This window comes from Gorilla gorilla, chromosome 13 (assembly GCF_029281585.2).
Source record: "Gorilla gorilla gorilla isolate KB3781 chromosome 13, NHGRI_mGorGor1-v2.1_pri, whole genome shotgun sequence".
NCBI lineage: Eukaryota > Metazoa > Chordata > Mammalia > Primates > Hominidae > Gorilla > Gorilla gorilla.
This window is the reverse complement of record NC_073237.2, coordinates 47,675,327-47,698,540: the sequence shown is the minus strand read 5'-3', so window position 1 is coordinate 47,698,540 and position 23,214 is coordinate 47,675,327. Positions and strand designations below refer to the sequence as shown.

Sequence of the window (23,214 nt, the reverse complement as noted above, 5' to 3'; positions counted from 1 at the left end):
ATCTGAGTCCTTACTCTAACCTTTGGAACAGAGATAAATCTCTCTAAGGATTAAGTTCAGTCTCCAGTTTTTACAATGTAGAGATACGTCTAAGTCATGTGCCAAACCAACGCTAGATATGTGAAAAACAAACCTCTGGGATTAACTCAAGTGTCTCTCATGAGATGTACAGAAGACTATCACAAGGGACAACCCTTTCTTTGTCTCTCAAAGGGACGAGAAGTTATTAAGAATATACTTTCTTCTGCTGTTCTGTATTAACTGTGATTTTGTCCCCAACTTCATAGCCACTTTTGAGATATCTTACATACCTGCAAAATCTTTTTATGCCTACTCAATAATAAATTATATTCTCTCTCTCTTTGCTGTGGATAATATGTCTTTTTTGTTGGCATGATTATTTTATTTCCCCAACTACCTCTCCCTGCCCCTCTGACACCCCACATGCAGTCAACCTCCAAATCTTTCTAGTTTATCTCCTAACTATCTCTGGATCTATCCTCCATTCCTCTCTCTATTACTCTGGTACAGACTCTCATATTTTGACAGTTGAAATAGCCTCCTACCTCAGCTTCTTGGAGTCACCTTTTTCTCCCTTCCAATACATTCTTCAAATTGCAGCTGAGGTTCCAAAATCATTTAACAGGACCCTGTAAGATTTGATCTCTGCCAACCTAACCATCTTATCACCTTCTCACAGTGATCTCAGATTTTCTCTGCTCCAGACATTCTTTCTTTGCTTTAAAGCTTTTTTCTTTCCTCATTCCTGAACCTCTCCCCTTGCCTTCAGAAATGGTTTCTTAAACTAGACCTAGGCTGGGCACAGTGGCTCACGCCTATAATCCCAGCACTTTGGGAGGCTGAGGCGGGGAAATCACAAGGTCAGGAGATCAAAAATATCCTGGCTAACACAGTGAAACTCTGTCTCTACTAAAAATACAAAAAAAATTAACTGGGCATGGTGGCAGGTGCCTGTAGTCCCAGCTACTCAGGAGGCTGAGGCAGGAGAATGGCCTGAACCCGGGAGGCGGAGGTTGCAGTGAGCCAAGATCACACCAATGCACTCCAGCCTGGGCAACACAGCGAGACTCTGTCTCAAAAAAAAAAAAAAAAAAAAAAATAGACCCGAGAAGGTAACTACCTATTCCTAAAGCGCCCTGTACTACTTTCCAACACTGGTAATTACTTAATTTCTATCTTCCTTATGGGTCAATAAGCACCATGATGGCAGGGCTCTTTGAACCTATATCCCCAGTGCCTAGTACAGACAGACTCAATAAATACTTCTGATTGAATGTTCCAACATACTAGCCATGAAAGTAGACAGGCAGCTTAAAAGCTATTTAAAAGCATGTAGATTTACCTAATTTATTATACATATTTACAGTGATCTTAAATCTCTTGCTATATGGTACAACATCTTGAATCCTGTAATTTTCTAACTAAATAGGAAACGACTATCTGAAGAATCAGAACTCCCCATCACCATTACTTTCTGGCTACCATCAGTGTCCAGCTTATCAAGACAGAGATAAACTCACTCATGCCCTGGCGCTTGAGTCCAATAAACCCTTGAGCAATTTCTTGACAACTGTTGAACATGACAGAAATAGAAATGTGAGAAATATCTGTCAAAAGTTTGGAGATACTTCTTAAGACCTAACACACTTACATTCCTACATTTCCTTAAGCCCCTTTCTCAAAACTCCATTGTTAACAACAACATTAACAATAGCTAATGAAAATGTTGACTATGTAATTTTACTGTTTCCAACAATTATTGACTGCCTACTATATTCCTGGTACAATGGTAGCAAAGCAACCCTTGATTTTAAAAAGGAAAAAAAAAAGCATACTTGCAAGGTCGCATCAAGTTCGTTCTGTTATTTAAAAGCAAAATTAATTGTAACAATCCATTATAATGAATTACAATTTTATATGCAAGCAAATAGCTTTTTGTTCCTTTACAGTATTTAGAGAGTTTGGTGATAATTTTATTCAACCAATTACAAACACAAAGCAAGGTATATTAGTTTTCTATGTCTACCCTAAAAAATTACCACTAATTTAGTGGCTTAAAACACACAGTTCTTATCTTACAGTTATATTGGTCAGAAGCCTGACAGGTCTCACTGGGCTAAAGTCAAGATATCAGCAGGGCTGCCATCCATTTAAGAGACTCAAAAGGAGAATCTGCTTCCTTGTATTTCTCAGCTTCTATCCGCCACCAGCATTCCTTAGCTTAAGGCCCAGATGCTCCATCTTCAAAGCCAGCAATGTTAGAGCTCTCTTACTATTCTTCCATGGTCATCTCTCTCTGACCACAGCTGGGAAAAGTTCTCAGCTTTTAATGATTCATGTGATTAGACTGGGTCCACCTAGAAAATCCAGGATTATCTCCCTCATCTCAAGGTCCTTAACATTAGCCGCATTTGCAAAGTCCCTTGTCTTTCCTCTTTTTTTGAGACAGAGTTTCACTCTGTCGCCCAGGCTGGAGTGCAGTGGTGCCATCTTGACTCACTGCAACCTCTGCCTCCCAGATTCTCCTGCCTCAGCTTCCCAGGTAGCTGGGACTGCAGGTGCACACCACCACACCCGGCTCATTTTTGTATTTGTAGTAGAGACAGGGTTTCACCGTATTGGCCAGGCAGCTCTCAAACTCTTGACCTCATGATCTGTCCACCTCGGCCTCCCAAGGTGCTGAGATTACGGGCATGAGCCACTGCGCCCAACCCAAAGTCCCATTTCTTATGTAAGATATATATTCACAAGTTCTTAAAAGTTGTTCATGCTTGGGTGGCCATTATTCTATTGACCGCACAAGACATACAAAAATGTTAGGTTAGCATTCTACACTGAGAATTAATAGCATTTCTAATTATCCGGTATTTAAAAATCTGCCAATTTAATATAAGGCTAAGGCACAATATATCCATCCATCTTATTATCACAATCAAAAATCTTTGAAGAATCAACTGGTTTTATTTATACTCACAGATGTAAAATTAAATCAACCTTTTAAAAAATATTATTTAAATTATCTTTCATTTGAATGGGAAAAGTATTCTACGGTCAAAGTTCATGTTTTTGTTATAAACACAGATTCCTAAGGAAATTTGTTCTGATTTTTACCAGTAATAAATTCCAGGAAACTAATTCATTTAAAGTAGGTTATAACACTTAACTTCATGGTAATCATTTTCAGTTCACACCAAAAACCAACGTACAGAAATGGATTACAAGTTACTACTCCAACAGCTGGCTATAATCTCACACTTCTATATTAAGAAAGATATGATTTCATGCAAAAATCGAGGCAATTGGAATTGAGGCTTAATTCACTAATTGCTTTTACTATTTTTGTACTTTGTTATGATAAGGGTCTTTTTCCACAGAAGTCAAGGACCACAAATTAATTTTGTTTTATTCAAGAACAGTATGTTTTCTGTATAGATATTAGAGAGGACTTTAATGGAAAGTATGGTAACTTTTAAGATTTCAGGAGGAGGAAAACCACCAAATATATTTTCCTTAATTTTTTTTACACTGAAATCTTATTGTCTTGATAGAAGTTTATAAACTGAAATGAAAATTAACACTATCTATATGACTCAGTGTTAAATCCCTCAAAATACATAGGAAGAAAAAAGGAATACTAAACATAGCTTGAAAACAAATCAAGAGAACAATCATTCTTAACCATGCCATTTATATATAATTCCATTTTATTGGTATCTATTTTAAATCTGTGAAGGCATTCTACAATCACAACTGAAGGTAGAAGTCACATAAATATCATAGAATACCTCAATTTTTGGAGACATAAACTTTTTTTTTTTTTTTTGAGACAGAGTCTCGCTCTGTCGCCCTGACTAGAGTGTAGTGGCACCATCCCGGCTCACTGCCAGCTCCGCCTCCCGGGTTCACACCATTCTCTTGCGTCAGCCTCCCGAGTAGCTGGGACTACAGGCGCCTGTCACCACGCCCGGCTAATTTTTTGTATTTTTAGTAGAGACGGGGTTTCACCGCGTTAGCCAGGACGGTCTGGATTTCCTGACCTCGTGATCCGCCCACCTCGGCCTCCCAAAGTGCTGGGATTACAGGCGTGAGCCACCGCGCCGGGCCAGAGACAGAAACTCTTAGGAGCTAAGTATTTTCTGAATTTTATTTGCAGTGAGAATGTATAGGAAAGATCTATAATGATACTTCCACAGGGGAAGGCAGGACAGGAGAGGGTCCTATCAAAGACCATCTAAGTATACCACCAAGTAATCAGCTTCATTTTAAAACTAAGCCAAAAAAGACAAATTCAATGTAACCTCCTCAAGGTGAGTAGTATTTTTCAAAATACCACTGCTGTTCAGCAACTCTCAGAAAAATGTACCCACACTATTGGGTGGAATATAAATAGCTAAGTCATTTAATAATTTGTGCATCCACATATTGGGTCTAAATCATGCATTTTCAATAGGGGTGAAAAAATTTAGATATTACAATGGTTTATGGTTCTTTAAAGTTCAACCCTGCCAGAAAAAAATCTTATTCTTAGGATGTAATGAGGGCCTGGCTGGGAGGAGGTTGGATAAAATGCCTAAAAAGGCTAGAAAACAAAGTTGCTGACAGGAAATTTAGAGAGGAGAGGGAAGCAGGGGAAAAAATAATGAGTGCTGCAGCATTTCTTTAAAAAAAGAAAGAAAGAAAAAAGAAAAGTAGGTAACAATGAACCAAGAAGTTCTGTTATCCCTTATCCCCACTTAAGAATTTTCAGGGCCAGGTGCAATGGCTCACGCCTGTAATCCCAGCTCTTTGGGAGGCTAAGGCAGGAGGATTGTTTGAGCCCAAGAGTTCAAGACCAACCTGTAAAACACAGAGCGGCCCCGTCTCTACAAAAAAAAAAAATACAAAAATTAGCTGGGAGTGGTGGCACATGCCTGTGGTCCCAGCTACTTGGGAAGCTAAGGCAGGAAGCTCACTTGAGCCTGGGAGGTTAAGGTTGCAGTGAGCCATGATTGTGCCACTGCACTCCAGCCTGGGAGACAGAGTAAGACCGTCTCAAAACAAAAAACAACAACAACAACAAAGTTTTCACATGTGGTATGAAAAGATGAAAAAATATTTCTGGTATAGAGGTAGCAATAGTTAGCTGCAATTTCAGAGGTAATTCCACTTGTTTTACTCTTGATGCTGAAAAACTAATATTATACCCATAGCAAACATGCCTCTGATTTTCCACAACAATCCCAATTTCATATAATTGTATTCTTCCTCTTCAAGAAACTGATTCTAAAATACAAAACTATGATATAATCTAAGATTTTTCAAACAAACAAATCAATACCAGAAAATCCATTGTTAGACTCTTATGCTTTTGTGGGGAGAGGGAGTCAGAAAAGCAAACCATTCTATTTAATTTATAAAGCAAAATACTCGTTAAGTTCAGGATTCTAGTTATGGAAGTTGGAAAACCAAATAATAAATGATGGATGTCTTTACCAATTTATATTTATTTATGGCTTAATTATTCAGTACTCATAATTATTCCAGGGCTCCCTTAAATAATATTTTTGATGAACAGAAATAACTTACATTTCAGACCATGACACTCAACTGTCTTAAGTTCCACCTAACTACAAAGGCCCATGTTTGAGGAATTAGTGCTCTGTAGCTGATGAAATTGAAAATGCTACCAAGTTACATGTAAATGGTGGAGCAGAGTAATCGGTCCATATATAAGGTAATAGAAGTAAAATTTATCATGATACTCAAAGTAACAAAAATTAAAAAGAATGAACATGGAAAGTAGCAAAACTTTTTAGCCAAGAAGAACCAAAAGAGTCACCAACATCAGTTTCAGAATGTTAAGATAAAGGACAGGGTAGGTTACTTTAGAATAGTGATATTTGTGAGATCAAAAGAACCCATGCTCCAGGAAGCAAACTCTTCACTCTGGAAGGTGAGCGTTGATCCTCTGTTTTTTCATTGACATCATCAAGTTGGTGCCATCCAAGGCCATATGGAAGTACATCACCTTCTGGAATTTTTTATGAGGTGCAAGGGAGGAAGTATTTGAGATGAAATGCCAGAAGGGGCTGATGTAGGAAATACAATCATCTTGTACAAAATGCCTTTGAACACTATCCAAAGACATCCAGAGATCTTTACCCACCCCCAAATGTTTTTCTCTTTCCTAGTAAAACGGTATTTCGAAAAAACAAAGAAAATGAAAGTTGCAAGTGGGAATGAATCAAAGCCCACAATCCACTTCAAAACCCCTGGATGTGCATGTTACAGAAAGGGGAGATCAGTATCCAGAGAGGCACAATGAACTTCCCACTTTAGGAAACCCAACACCAACAGCAGCTCCCAGGAAATAACACGAAGTAGACTACAGCTACCCCATTTGTCTCAATTTTCTATTTTCATTTTTGTGTTCCTGGTTTTGCTATTTGTTCTCCAAAGTAACAGACAGAGACAACGAGGAACAGAGCCTGGCTTCAAGAAGAAGGAGAAAGATAACCTGACCGCTTAAGGTCCTCTGTCAACTTCTGGATTCCACAGAACATATTCTGAGATGACTGTTTAGCATTAAAAAGTACCCCCTTTGTATACAGCACTGGAATAAAATAACAGAATGATAACAATAATGAAGAGGCCTTGCATCTAGTGCCTTATACCTTACTTAAAGTGCTTTAATGACTTTAATGGATTGAAGCATCCCTATGAGATCAAAGGCAGATAGATACTATCATTTCCAGTGTACATAATAGAAAATCAAGGAAGAAAGGTTAAGTGACTTGACCAAGACTCACTTATCAATACAGTGATGTTCTGATCACAGTTAAGGGGCTGCTAGTCCCTGTGCTGCTTAGATGGTCACTCAGCTCAACCTGCAGTTGAACCCAAAACGGCTCTCTAGCTGAGAGGTTATGGTGACAAGGGCTTTAGAAAAAAGATCCATTTAAACCTTGTTAGCAAAGGGCTCCAGAGAATGTCAGAAGATAAATTTATTTTTATAGAGAGTAATTCCGTTCCCCTCCATTTTTGTGGTCCATACCCCCACAAAATAGTACAATGCAAAATCACCTTCAGGGTCAGGCATGGTGGCTCATGCGTATATTCCCAGCATTTTTGGAGGCCAAGACAGGAGTATCGCCTGAGCCCAGGAGTTCATGACCAGCCTGGGAAACATGACAAAACCCCATCTCTACAAAAAATCAAAAACTTAGCCGGCCATAGTGACATGCACCTGTGGTCCCAGCTACATGGGAAGCTGAGGCAGAAGGATCACTTGAGCCCAGGAGGTTGAGGCTGCAGTGAGCTGTGTTCACACCACTGCACTCCAGCCTGAGTGACAGAGCGAGACCCTGTCTCAAAAAAACAAAAAAAACCATCATCACCTTCAGATGATAGTGATTTTATATGAAGTTAGAAAACAAATAAAACATACAGCATGAAGGGGTCAAGAGGGAGAACCTATCATTCAGGTCTTCTCCAGGCTAGTGGTGAGTGGCAGAAAACTACATAGCATGTTACCTTCCAATGATAAAATCTAACCTTCCTACATCCCATTCATTCTGCTAAAAATGAACACAACACACCCAGCAAAAGAATGCTCAAGTACCATGTCACAAAGGGTGGCAACATCATCTTTAACCAACACCTAGTGTTTGAAAACTACAGAGCTATATATGCGCTGGTGTCCACCAGGCCCTCCTGCTGAACACTAATCACTCCCTACTGGAAGACTATAGCAAGTGGGGGGAAAAACTAATCCTAACACAAAGTCCCTTAATGTCCCTTTACTACTTATTTGAGTTACCAAGTATGTGACGAGAATTAAAATAAGAGCTGGGATTGGTTCCTAATAAAAGTTAACCTTGCTCTCTCTTTCCCACCCACACAAAAGTAATTCTGTTTAGGAACTTTAATTTTTTTGGCCCCAACCCACCCTTGGGGTGTGTAGCTCACTCACTGCCAGTAATTGCTTCCATACAATTCTGTGTTTTAAAACATGTTTGCATACTTATGATGATACATGACATTTATATTAAATTTGAAACTCCAAACAGGCATAAAGATTGTATTTTCTGCATTAAGAAACAGTCTATGCACGGCATACCAAAGTAGCCACTAGAAAAAAAGTGACCTCAATTTCATTTTTATTTTCAAATCTGTCAAATTGTTGGCCTCCTGAACTTTAAAAAAATTAATTGGAAACACAAACTCATTCATCTGGTAAGTAACCCAACCTAAAAATCTGTGACAAGAGACCATGAGTATATATCCTGTCATGTACCCAAATTAATATTACCCAAGTCAATATGCCATAAATTGTATTGGTTAATAATCATTTTACTTAAGGCAATTTCATTGGCCCTTTTACAAGACTCACCTTAAATGTAACAAAAATAGAAAACATGTAATAATTATAGCTCACATTTCCTTTCTTGAAATTACTAATATAACATTTTAACCCATGTACTAGCTCATTAATGTGGAATTATACAAATTGACATAACTTTACTTATTTGTCTGTTTTTTTTTTAATAAGAAGCAATTATCTTTCTACTTTAAAAATCAAATTTTAAGATTTGGTAGCTAAATTTGATAAACTGAATTTGTTCTTCACAATAAGCTTATGGTCAATGAAAGAACTCAAAATTATCCCAAAAATAAATGAGAGGGAGGGAAAGAAGGAGGGAAGGAGGGAGGAGGGATGGGGAAGAAGGGAAGGAAGAAAAAAGAAAGAGAGAGAGAACATCTTCTGTAAGGATACGAAGCCCGCTGTGGCATATACTCTGATTTTTTGGAAGGTTATATCTTCCATCTTGGCTCTTGGTTTAGGAAGAAGTAACAACTCTTTAGAGTCAGACAAGGGATGAAGCAGCTAAGGACTGACGTTTGTACTATCCACACTCTATCGTACACAAATATTTAGTATTCTAGACCCATTTGAGGGATTTTTGTCTCTAATATGGTAAACATACACAAAGAGACAGTCTTATTAGGTAAAAACTAAAGCAATTAGAGGATGTTTTCTGGGGTCACAATGTAATTTTATGAATTGAAAATGTAATCGGATTTTATTCTGGCTAAGACTCCTAAAATGCAATAATAATTTGCATAAAATATACACATAAGATTTAAGATCTATTTTGGAGAAGCAAAAATCCACCCCTGAAATGAAGGGATAAAAGCTAAATTTTGCTTTCTAAACAGATGGAAACAATATTACTCAATATTATTAAATCTGTTATTATTAACATTTTAGTCAAAACTAGTGCCTTTTAAATAGAAATAGTTGACTTTAGAAAAGCTGAAATAATTTGACTTTAGAAAAGCTGAAATATGTTAGGTAATGAAATGCACAGAGTCACAGAATCACCACCTGGTCCCCTCCAAAGCTAAATTTTAAAACCAACCCCAAACTCTTTTGGTAAAAGTAACAGGTTTTTTTCCATGGGCTATAATCAGTCATGAATGATGCCTTAATTAAAGCTGGGCAATGAAACTGTGTATTAAGCTTAGTATGTGAAGTCAAAAAACTTACTTCTTAGCACAACAGGGCATACTCATAATTTCTTTTTTTTTTTTCTGAGACGGAGTCTAGCTCTGTCGCCCAGGCTAGAGTGCAATGGCGCGATCTCGGCTCACTGCAAGCTCTGCCTCCCGGGTTCACGCCATTCTCCTGCCTCAGCCTCCGGAGTAGCTGGGACTACAGGCGCTCGCCACCAAGCCTGGCTAATTTTTTTTGTATTTTTAGTAGAGACGGGATTTCACCATGTTAGCCAGGATGGTCTCGATCTCCTGACCTCGTGATCCGCCTGGCTTGGCCTCCCAAAGTGCTGGGATTACAGGCGTGAGCCACTGCGCCCGGCACTCATAATTTCTTAGTGTATCCTGTTAGGTCTACATATTAGCAGAGATGTAAACGATATCACTTTTCAACCTTAACTGTGAATTTCTTCACTTTTAGTGCTTTGTCTCAACTTTAATGTTCTTTTAATGTAGTTTTTCCTGTGTGATATATCATACTTATCTCTGTAACCATCCATCACTACTTCCTTTAATTGAGGTTAATTTCTTTCAACTTGGGGGAAGGTGGGAGGGATGAGGGGAATCCTCATTCTGCAGCTCTGAACACGAAGAGCATTCGCAGCTGCTGATTTTTTAATCATGAGGACTGATTTTCAGGATGCTTAAATTCCTCAAATCTGCCCCACTGCCCTCCAATCTGGACCTAAATCAACAGTCTACTGGGATGGGAACCCAGTTCCCACCCAGAACCACTTAATGAAAAATTTCTATCTAACTAAAATCCCTCCAGCTGCAATCTAAGTCCTTTTGTTTATTTTCACTCAAATGGCTAACAGCTGGTACTACCTTCCATGCAAAATAAGTTCATGTGTTTGAAAACAGTGACTAACTCATACCTTGGTCTTTACTTCTCCAGACCACAAAAATTAGTTCATTTCTCAAATCTTTTAAACATCTTCTACTTTTACCTCTGGGCTACAGGTCCTGTTGGAGTTTGGAATCATCAAATGGCCAGAAATAAGTGAAATGAATTAAATGGTTTGGGAAGGTTACTTTGCTTTTCCTGAAGAGTCTAGTGTAGGGGCTTTAGAGTGGGCTCTCGCAAAAAGCTGGCTGGAGGCTGCCCTCCCCACACAAAAAAACAACTCCCCCACCCAGTTTTATGGAGTAAAGATGAACCAAAGAGAGGAAAGAGGGACTTAACAAGTGTAAATACAGAGCCTAACAATTTTTAAAGTCACCATTAAGAAGAGACTGGACAAAGGGTTTTGACATGCCGATCACTATCTGGCTACCTTACATGGCATAGTCTACCTAAGCATCTCTGAACATTATATACTTCATTCCCAAAGGAGAATCTAGGAAGATCGTAAGAGTGAGGGAGAGGGATGAAATCTACAGCCAACGTCAGCCCAGAAAGCCAGATGGTAGACTCTCTCCCTATCCCTATTATAGACCAGAAGCAACCAGTCAATTAAATCTCAAGTATTCATCAAGTGCCCAACACTCAGTAGGCATGCAATGAGTATTAAACTGAAATATTGGCAGGCTGGGGAGAACCTTCTCAGTTTGGGCAGTCCTCAGTAATGGGATAAAACTGGCTGGGGGTCAGTGCTCAGAGAGACACAAGGAAACAATTACATACAATGTGATAGGCCCCTAAGGGCGGTACATACTAAGGGATATGGGAGAGAAAACTCAAATCAGGCTAGTAAATTAGGCCAGGGAGGATTTTTTTTGTAGAGCTGAGCCTTTCCGGAGATCAATGCTGAGGACAGAAATGGCTTCAGAGTAGAGTCAGCCTGTATACAGAGTTGAGGGAGATTAGAAGCCAAATGAGGCACTGGGGAAAAAGTATGAGAGGGTTGTATGCTCTGCCAAGAGGTTCATATATTATCTATAGAAAGTGTAAAGCCAAAATTTGCTGTGTTTTATTTCAAATTTTTATTATTGAAGTTTTCAAACATTATACAAATGTGAACAGTATAATAGCCCCTCTGTGAGTCTCACTACCTAACTTCAACAATTATCAGCACATGGTCAGTCTTGTTTCACCTCTCCCAAAATCCACTTTACCTCCCTCCTCCACTGGATAATTTTAAAGAAAATCCAAAACATGACATTATTTCAGTAGTGAATACTTCAGTAGCTATCAAAGACTTTTAAGATCCGACACGCTCAAATCTATCAGGGCAAGAAGTGAAGAGGCAGGTTATGCAATTTTTTTTTTTTTTTTTTTTAGATGAAGTTTTGTTCTTTCACCCAGGTTGGAGTGAAGTGACACAATCTTGGCTCACTGCAACCTCCACCTCCTGGGTTCAAGCGATTCTTCTGCCTCAGTCTCTCGAGTAGCTGGGATTACAGGCACCCACCACCACGCCCGGCTAATTTTTGTATTTTTAGTAAAGTCGGGGTTTCACCATGTTGGCTAGGCTGGTCTTAAACTCCTGACCTCACGTGATCCACCCACCTCAGCGTCCCAAAGTGCTAGGATTACAGGCGTGAACCACCGTGACAGGCCAGGTTATGCAATTCAGACACAGAAGTCAGTAAGAGCCACCAAGTAGTGGCAGTGAAGGTAGGGAAGTTATGAGAGATGCCAAGGAATCTTTCCTTAAATCAATCTTCCTATTCAGAAGATGGTGAGAAAACGGGAGTGTTAAAAGAAACTGAGGCAAACGGGGTTTGGATAATGGCAACAGAGACATTTAACAAGAATTGGAAATAAGGAAGAAATGCAGAGTTGGGGAGATGTGTTTAGTCTGGGATATGTTCAATTTGATAGACCAAATGCACATGTAAGTAGAATAAATGAAAATGCTAGGCAAAGAGATGAAAGAGAAAGAGCTGATCCAGAGAAGAGAATGAGGGGGGTGGAATCCAACGTAACTCAGTAAGTATTTGAAAACAGACAAGCAGCTGGGATAGATACCAGAGAGACAGAGAAGTGGTCCCTACCCTCAAGGAACTTTTAGTCTAATTGGAGAAAAAGAAAAACTGCCTACATAAACAAATGCAAAATTAGGATAAGTGCTTAAAAAGAAAATTTATCAAAAGCGATACATGACTTGAAATAATGGAGACTAGACTAAGATCTTATTAAATCAAGGGTTGAATTTAAACAGGGTTCAGAAATGAGAGAAAGAAAGCAGAGCAGGAAACCTTAAGAAACAGACAAATGGCGCAGACAGTGGCAGGAGAATAGAAGAGGGGAAGAAGAAGCTGAGAAGTAGGTAGGGGGCGGAACTTCCAGGTTTCTGACTTCCAGAGACCTGAAATGGGGAACAATGGAAGAGGATTAGGTAAAAAGATCCATCAGTAGGCAATATAAAAGAAAGCAACGGGTCTTCCGTAAGAATTACAAATAGGACCCTGGAAAAGCATAGTGCCTGCTGAGGCTGCAGCTTAAACTTGAAGTCAAAGTTCCTGGGCCTTAACAACTATATATGATTCAGACACATAGCACAAAACTAAGTGCGCTTTTTGTTTAAGTGTCTTGCCATGCCTACAGGTCTGCAGGCTTCATGAGCAGGGACCACCTCTGTTCGTGTCACTGCTGTACTGGAAGTTCTAGCACAGTGCCTAGCATAAAATAGGTGTCTAATAAATAACAGAGACATTATCTCATTTACTCCTCACGACAACATGTTAAAGAAGAAGGATCATTCTCTCCCATTTTACTGACAGGGAAAATGCCACTCAGTCAGTGAAAAGACTAACAGTGTCACCTGGTTAATAAGTGATGGGGGTCACGTGACAGGACCCCAAATCAGGGACGGAATCATTGTACAGGCATGAGAGCCAACGGAAAGGAGAGCTCAGGGAGGCCATGCCGCTTAAAGGATGTGATGTCAAAGGCCATGGACTTGGGAATGAGACCAGGCTTGGATCTAAAAATCCCAGTGCTGCCTGCCCCTTACTAGTCACACAGCTTCCTCATCTAAAAAATGAGGTAAGCAGTCTCCAAGTCGCCAGCTTAATGTAAAGAGCAAATGATGATGGACGTAAAGCATCTAGCAGAATGCCTGGCACACAATAAGCACTGGATAACAGCAAGCTCTGCCACCACTTACAAGATTCATGTGGGTGGAGCTTGTCATTGAAGCTTGCGAACGTGAGAAAACCCTGATGCTGTGAAGTATAGACCAACCTGTGGCATTTTCAGGCTCTAAGTGGGTGCTCCAGGATAAGTGGAGCCCTCCGGAATTACAGAGAAATTTCCCAGGCCTTGGGAAATTTACACAAACCCTATGGGGAGGAGAAGCTGTATACCTAACCTGCAGCCTACGGTTTTGCTCAATGAATTACTTGACCCAAAATGAATGTAAGGCCTAGCAGTCACCGCCAGAAACAAGGAGGTCTTTTCTTCCTAAAGCAGTTCAACAGCAGAGGAAACCAACATAGTCCCATGGCTCAATGCTAACCTGGAAGGTATGGGCCAAATCTCAGAATGCGAGGCACGGAACACCCAGAGATACAGGAGAGTTGACAGTGGATGCTCATCCACTGCCACCCTAAGATCAGGGCCAACCCTGTGTAGTCACAGATATGGGCTGATTGTGCTCTTTCTATTCAGGTAAAACAGAGATGGTGGTTATGAAAAACCTCTCCCCAAAGCTCATTCACCTTAGAAAAATAGTAAGATACTTCTTAAATAATTCACTGACAATCAGAAGGTAAATTACTGACATCGACATCTCTAAATTAACTTGGTCTGTGGCTTAAGAACTCAACTGACAGGCTTCTGAAGCCAGAAAGGAACCAAAATGACCCATATGAATACTGGAGCAACTACTTCCAAATCAGGAGTTTACCCACAATGACCACGGTAACCAATCACCCAGGGGCTGTTTCACCTGAGAAGTTCTACATCTAACAGCACACCCCTATTTTTCAAAAACCCTACCCTCAAGTCATTCAAGAATTTTTTTTCCAGCATGGGCAACGTGGTAAAACCCCACCTCTACAAAAAAATACAAAAATTAGCCAGGCATGGTAGTGCACGCCTGTAGAGCCAGCTACTCAGGGGCTGAGGTGGGAGAATCGCTTGAACCCCAGTAGGTGAAGGCTGCAGTGAGCCAAGATAGCGAGATCATGCCACTGCACTCCAGCCTCAGCAACAAAGCAAGACCCTGTCACAAAAAGAAAAGAAAAGGGTGGGCTCGGTGGCTCACTCCTATAATCCCAGCAGTTTGGGAGTCCGAGGCAGGTGGATTACTTGAGGCCAGGCGTTCATGACCAGCCTGGCCAACATGGTGAAACCCCTCTCTACTAAAAATACAAAATTAGCTGAGCATGGTGCCACATGCCTGTAATCCCAGCTACTCAGGAGGCTGAGGCACAAGAATCGCTTGAACCCAGGAGACAGAGGTTGCAGTGAGCCAAGATCACACCACTGCTCTCCAGCCTGGGTGACAGAGTGAGACTCTGTCCCCCAAAAAAAAAATTCTTAGCAAGGATACCTAATATGGAGTGGAATGTGCTATATCTGTCCTCAGGACAAGAGATGGCACTGAGTCTAACAGACATGAAAAAGGGTATCAATTTGGTGAGACTGATAGGCTTACAACCCTCTATACTTAAAACAAGGTTTTTAACACAAGCTACTTCAGAAATAATAAATCTTTCAACAGATTGTGTAGGACAATGTGTTCCCAGGTATGTGAGATCAAAACTCGGCTCTTACTGTCTGCAATCCCAGAAGTTCATTAAATACTGCTATACGGCACCCAAGGTTTGGTTTTAAGATATGTGTTCATTTTCATCCAAGAGGCAGCTACAAGTATAGGCAGAGTATGTGTCACAGTTGGCTTGCCTAGCATATCCTGCATGAATAGTCAGCAAAAAAGATAAGACGTTTACAGATTTTAAAAGCCCACCAACAGCAATACATGAACTATAATGACAAGACAAAGCCTCACTCCAAAGGACATTCAACTTGATAAAGGTGTCACTATTCACAGTTACACTCTTACCATTTATATTTTTTCTCATAAAAGAATGTATTTAACACTTTCTTCAATTTTCCCTAGAAAGGCATCTTTTGCTAAATGACAGATAAACTCCGCCAAGAAATTCAAGACTGATTTTATTACCCTCACAACCCTAATCCTCTATAAAGAGGCAACATTTCCAACATTGAAATATTTTAGCAAGCACAGTTTTAAGTTAAAGTAGTATCTTTACAGTTCATGGTAGGGGGGAGGATGGCAGGGACTATAAATGGAAAAAGAATTTTTAAATCCCTGTTGCATTATCTACCAGATGTAAGTGAATAATAACTAATATGTCTGTAGCCTCAGCCTTAATCTTAAAACAAATGATAGTATTCAAATATAATATTTTACACATGCAGACTGATAACAGGTTTTTCCTTTATTTCTTGAAGAGTCTGTGAACGACACAATACAAAGTACAATGTATTTAATGAAAGGTTTCCAGGCTGATTTCCCTACAGGTTATTTTCTTTCTTTTCTCTGGAACCCACACACGGGGTATACTGCAGGGACCAGGGGTGTATATAAAAATAAACTGTGAGCCAGTATCAGAGTTGATACCCTTCTCCTACAGGGGCAAGTGAATTATTAGATCTGTGTCATGAGTGTTTTTTTTTAATATGCCATTGTTCCCACTTGAGCACATTAAATTTTCCATATCCACTTTTAAACCAATATAACCTTTTTTTACTTGTTCATAATGTTCATGCTGTACATTAACAGGCAGAAAATCCAATAGCTTAAGTCATCATATAGTAGTTGTATGTAAAGCTTAGTAGATGAAAACCTTTTGCATTTTCCCCCTCTTTGAACTGATACTATATGAAGTTGGCTAAAACCTAGGGAAAAAAACCTCACACCTCATGGGAAACTGTACTAATTTTTTTTGTCTTTTATGATTGATCACAAATCCATTTTGAACATTACACATTTTTTTAAAGTTTATTATAACTGGTTCAACGTCTTCAAGCCCAACAAATTGAAGGTGCTGGAATCTTTTGGTCTGGAGGATGTGTTTGCCAATTATTTTTGCACTAGTGCACATAAACAGGGAAGACTGGATCTTAGGTAGGAGTTATACATTCCCGTACAAAATAATTGTATATTCTATGAAGACTGATTCTTTTTCTGGAGAAATATACAACAACACAAGGGAAATCTTGTACTAGCAGCCTAACTGAAGTGGCAAGATACAATATTAGAAAAACAGAGCTACTTTCATTACTGTGATGCTGTGTGTCAGAATGTCTCTCCTTAATGAACCTGTTTGCAATAAGACTCCGGGTGCAAAGAGGCTATTTAGAGAGACTACTGTGTCTATAGCGAGTCCTTCAAATATCTTCCCACTATTAGACATGCCGCATTGACCAATTCTGTCCTGATTGCTGTTCTTTTTACTATCAAGGGACACTCTTGCCCAGACAGACGGATGGATCAGACACTGCAGTTCATAAAATGTTTGCACTGTACACACACATGCACTATGGTACAAGCTACTGAACTCCAGATCATACAGTGAGTTGAATGTGGCAGTGTCATATGAAGGCTTATGACTCTGCAATATCAATGAAAGGATTTAGGTTAAACTTTGCTCATCCTGCCTGCCTGTCACTCTCAACAAAAAGCCTTTTTTCCCCTCTCTCTTTCAGTGTATGTCCATTCCCACTGCTTACATGGAACACTTCAGGCAAATCTTTTCAGCGTCATAAGGTTTTCTCGTTCTGTTGAGATTTTTCTCTTAATTGCTGACAAGAAAAGAGGACTACACATGTCATGCAATCAGAAAAAAAAAAAAGGGTGAGGGAAAGTACAATAATAATAATTTTAAAATGGTCCAAAAGACTTCCTAAAAAGATTTGAAATTCCAACTCACATTGACAGCCGCTGAGATAAAGGGGCTTGTCGCTACAGTAAATGAAGCAACAGCAACCTTTTTACCAAGTCTTAACATGAGAGCCCAAGGTGCTTGGAGGAAACTTTCCATTCATCTTACACTGTGTATGGTCTTATCAGCTGCTGGGTGTTGCTGTAGCCTCACCTTTCATACACCTACATGCCAAATGACCTCTACAAAAGCCTTTTTCCCTTTGCGCATTTTCTAACAGTATGTCCTTTCTATTCGAATACAAATAATGTGCTTGCCAACAAGTTGCAGATGGTATTATCCCACGCCCCCAATCTCAGCTGTCAAATAGAAAAAACTTCAAGCCCAAAGGTCCAAACAGTATGTTTTTTTTGTTTGGTTTTGTTTTGTTTTTAAAGACACAGTCTCACTCTATTGCCCAGGCTGGAGTACAGCGTCACAATCTCAGATCACTGCAACCTTTGTCTCCCAGGCTCAAGGGAGTCTCATGCCCTATCCTCCCAAGTAGCTGAGATTACAGGTACCCGCCACCACACCCAGCTAATTTTTTTATTTTTAGTAGAGACAGGGTTTCACCATATTGGCCAGGCTGGTCTCGAACGCCTGACCTCAAGCGATCGGCCCCACCTCAGCCTCCCAAAGCGCTGGGATTACAGTTGTGAGCCGGCCTAAATTGCCAGTATACTAATAAGTACAACTACTATTCGTTACATCTGATAAGGAACCAGAACTGCACATCGAATTGAATCTGGATCTGATGAACCAAATGCATCCAATGACAGTTTCGATTCCATTTAAAAATTTCTGTAACCACCTCCTTTTTTCTGGGCTCAACCTTACATTCTATCAGGCCTGACATACAGACCATAGCTTGTGCTGTAGCTCAGGCTTCGAAAGACATTTGGAATATCTATGATTTCAATGTTTATTTCCTCATCCAACTTTTAAATCTCCATTGTGATAAAACTTACAAATAAGGCTTTTATTAAATTACTCTGAACATTTACTAAAAACATACAAGCATTTCTTAATCAAGATATTTGCAATATTGTAAGCCTGTTTAAACATACTGAATATCTGACTACAGATTTAGGAGTTAAAGGGTCCAGAGAGATCTGGTAGCAGTCGCCATTTTTCTACAAAAAAAACTAAGGCTACAAAATATTTAAGGAAACCTGTTTTGGGCTGAACAACCCAGGACCCTGAGTGTTTTAAGCCTCTGGATGCCTTATCTGCTGGCCTATCCCACAAAAGACTGTATATCTGTTATCCAGTGACCCTCTTGTATTTTGCCAATGAAGCGTTTTTTATTTGTTTTTGCTTTTACTAAAATATGCTCAGTTATATCTGTCATGTACAACAGTAAAGAGAAAAAATACATGTAATTACAAGGAATACAGATAATCCAAACATTATTTCTAGGTTCCTTTAGAACAGTTGTTTTCAAAGTAGTGTCTCACAAGTAGCAGCAACCGCATCATCCAGGAACTTGTCAGGAATGCAAATTATCAGGCTCTGACCACTACAGAATCAAAAGACCTGGGGGTAGGGGCCCAGCAATCAGTAATTACACAGGACAAGCAAATGATACTGATGCATGCTCAAGTTTAATTGCTTTTTGAGATTCACGGCATCTTTTGAGATTTATATTTTATTTATAATTAAATGAAGAATGTCCCCTATAAACTCTAATTTGGGATAAGGAGCAATATACAGAAGTAGCTGCTGGCTCCACAGTGAAGGAGTCCATACCACTGTTTCCTTAAACACTGATTTCGTTATTAAAAAAAAAAAAACTCCCATGATTTCTTCATGCTGTATGTGTGTTAGAATTAAAACTAAAAATGATTTTTCAGAAACACTACAGTCTCTGGTCAAATGTGTGAGGTGACCAGGGTATCAGTTTCATTCAGTGACAGCCCTTACTCTTCAAGAGCAATAGCTTCTGAGCAGAGGACTTAATACTCATCAAGAGTATCTGCTCAAGGAATGGAAAGACCTTGATCCCAGTGGGCCTGAACTTTCAGTTCCTCTGCTTCCAGCCTGGTCTGCTGGTCCACGCTTTGGTCTTCTAGGATTTCTTCAATGGATACTTGCTGGAGGGGTGTGTCACTCTCATTTTCCAAGTCCAAATTGATCAATACTTCTTAAGTCTATTAAGTGTCCTTCCATCTTGAAGCAGGACCAAGTATTTTTTGTCAATGTCCTCAATGAGGCTGGTGGTGCTGGGCCTCCACAAACTGGAGTCCTTGCAACACGAAGGCTGCAGAGGAGCTCATCAATCAGTTCATTTTGAACTGAAATAATCCTGCAATGTACAGCGGCGGTGGGCCACTGTGTCCAAAACCAAAACCTACCTGCCCAACGCAGGACTACCTGCTGCCTCAGCAGGACTGAGACCAGAAGTGGAACCCCGGCCAGGACAGGCACTTCTACGCTGACTTTCAGCCATGGGGACCTGCAGGAAACTCCTCCATATTACCTACCCCTCAAGTTTATAACTATGGCTTTAGAATACACACCATGATTTACTTATTCATATTTTTTTAAAAGGGAGTTTCGCTCTTGTTGCCCAGGCTGGAGTGCAATGGAACCATCTCGGCTCACTGCAACCTTCGCCTCCTGGGTTCAAGCGATTCTCCTCTCTCAGTCTCCCAAGTAGCTGGGATTACAGGAGCCCACCACCACGCCCTGCTCTTTTTGTATTTTTAGTAGAGATGGGGTTTCACCATGTTGCCCAGGCTGGTCTCGAACTTCTGAGCTCAGGCAAGCTGCCCACCTCGGCCTCCAAAAGTGCTAGGATTACAGGTGTGACCCACAGCGCCCAGCCACCTTGATTTATTTAAATTCAGATTAAAATTATTTAAAATGTCTAGTACTCCTTAAGGATATAATCAACTAGCTGTAGGCAAGAAACAGACCAAAGGAAAGAAAAACAGTCCTGGATTTAAAATAACTTCAGAAATATCCCAATTCAGAGCAACAGCCAATTAATTGTAAAGACGTAATTTTAATTGTAATGCACTATACAAACCACTCCACTAATTCTGTTATTTGAAAGAAAACAAGCACTCTCTTTCAGAATAATTTAAAAAATTAAACAAGTAATTCCAAATTTGAGGTGATGTGATGGGCAACACGAAGGAAACAAATTAATGAAGTTAATAATAAGGGTCAATTGAAAGAAACGAATATGAAGGAATCATTCTTTCAAAGATAGGACAGTGGCAGCCAGGCGTGGTGGCTCACACCTGTAATCCTAGCACTTTGGGAGGCCAAGGTGGGCGGATCACCTGAGGTCAGGAGTTCGAGACCAGCCTGGTCAACATGGCAAAACCCCATCTCTACTAAAAAAACAAAAATTAGCTGGGCATGGTGGCACACACCTGTAATCCCAGCTACTCAGGAGGTTGAGGCAAGAGAATCACTTGAACCTAGGAGGCGGAGGTTGCAGTGAGCCAAGATGGCGCCACTACACTCCAGCCTGGGCGACAGAGTGAGACTCCTGTCTCAAAAAAAAAAAAAAAAATTAATTAATTAATTAAAAAATAAAAGTAAATAAATAAATAAATAAACGATAGGACAGTGGTTTGGGGCAGACAAAGGCAAGAAGAGTCTTAGCCAAGGTAAATGGATGTGGGGGTATGAACAGATTAGAAAACTAGTACCAGATGAAGAGCAAAAAGGAGAACAGGGACATTCTGCCACATGAGTTGTAATATTCAAAAGACCTGTGAAAAACATGAGGAGCAAATTTGAATTGAATTTATCATCAAACCTCAGGGAAATTATTTCATAAGAACTGTTAGGGGCTGGACACAGTGGCTCACACCTGTAATCCCAGCACTTTGGGAGGCCGAGGCGGGCAGATCACGAGGTCAGGAGATTGAGACCATCCTGGCTTACACAGTGAAACCCCGTCTCCACTAAAAATACAAAAAATTAACCAGGCGTGGTGGCGGGTGCCTGTAGTCCCAGCTACTCAGGAGGCTGAGGCAAGAGACAGACGTGAACCCGGGAGGTGGAGCTTGCAGTGAGCGGAGATTGCACCACTGCACTCCAGCCTTGGCGACAGGGCAAGACTCCATCTCAAAAAAAAAAAAAAAAAAAAAAGAACTGTTAGGATGTAAAAAGCATGTCAGAATCACGCATGACTGTAAAATCAAAGCAAGCACTGTTTATAATATCAAAAAATTGGATACAACCTAAACGTCCTCCCAAAGAGAAGTGGTGACAATAAGTATGGTACTCCCATACAATGGAATTCTCTGAGACCGGGAAAAAAATTATATACATTCCATGTTACTAAACACTGAAAATATCTATACTGGCAATGAGAAAACAGCAATTAAACAAAACACATACTATGATCTAACTTCTACTTCCAAAGCCACACTAACATATATGTATGTAGATGTGTATAGAATAAAGACTAGAAAAGTATAAACTAGAATGGCCATAGTAGGTGACTAAATGGCAAATGAATTTTATTTTCCCCTCCCCTTTTCTCTATTTTCTGCATTTTCCTATTTTATAAATGAAAAACAATGACTCTCATAATGAGGAAACTGTAAAGATACATACACACAAATACTACGATTACTCTCATAATGAGGATATTGTAAAGATACATACACACAAATACTTTCTTTTTAAGGCAATAAATGATGTTCTCTATTGGTAGAGACCCACAGGAGTGCTGCTGCCTGGTAGAGGTATTAGAGCAGTGACAAAATTCCAGAGTCTTCATGAAAACAGGATTCTGAGACAAAGATACAAACTTTGGAAGAAAAAACCCCTAAAGTACCAACAATCATCATAATATATATAAATCCTTCTTTTCAGCCAAAAAAAAGTGATGACCTAAGCCACTTCATTCAAAACAATAATCCAAATAAGAAATAGAAAGGACAATCTATTAAGCACATATTATGTGTCAGATACTTTCACATTATTTCTCTTTCACAACAACTTGCAAGGTAGCATCTGTATTTTGCAGATAAAAGGCTCAAAAGGAACAAGCACACTTCTAGTGCACATTGGACCGCAGAGCCTATACCTAGTTTACCAGACTTCCAAGCCTGAGCTCTTTCCACTGCACAAGGCTTCAAACGAGATCCTTAATGCATAGTTCTCAAAGTGGTATAAGCTGAAATCTCAGATGCCCAAACAACTTCAGAAAGGACTCCATTATCCTCTGTTAAATACAAAACAAGTATTAAAGAATAGGAGGGCAGAGGAAGGGGAAAGGCAGCAAGGGTCTGATGTGAAGGCAGCCAAGCAGGTTATGTTAAAGACTTCTGACCCCTAAGATAAAATGATATTTTTAGAAATGCTCCTTTTGCCTTCTTTTGGGGATGGCAGTGGTAATGCAACGTTCAAACAAAAGATGTTAATTAGACGTCAGGCTCCTGCCTGTAATCCCAGTACTTTGGGAGGCCAAGGATGGTTGATTGTTTGCGGTCAGGAGTTCAAGACCACCCTAGGTTACTCCATCTCTACAAAAATTGTAAAAAAAAAAAAAAAAAAGAAAGAAATGAAATGAAAAAAAAAACCAGCCAAGCATGGTGGAGTGCACCTGTAATTCCAGCTACTTAGGAGGCTGAGGTAGGAGGACAGCTTGAGCCCAGAAGGTGGAGGTTGCAGTGAGCCAGTATCACACTACTGCACTCCAGCCTGCGTGACAGAGAGACCCTCTCTCAAAAAAAAAAAAAAAAAAAAAAAAGATTTTGATTAGATAGTTACCAGAGGTAAGTAGAAGAAAGCAGATTTAAGAAGTATCCAAGAGGTAAAACTGACAAGATCCTACTGATTGAT

The 23,214-nt window shown here is 39.8% G+C and overlaps 1 protein-coding gene and 1 pseudogene across 17 annotated transcripts in view; both read right to left on the bottom strand.

Moving 5' to 3' along the window:
• BNC2 (basonuclin zinc finger protein 2) overlaps nucleotides 1-23,214 on the bottom strand; it is a 451,443-nt gene that overhangs the window by 335,724 nt on the left and 92,505 nt on the right. The window lies entirely within an intron of this gene.
• Nucleotides 19,356-19,849, bottom strand: LOC115935802 (U6 snRNA-associated Sm-like protein LSm1; annotated as a pseudogene).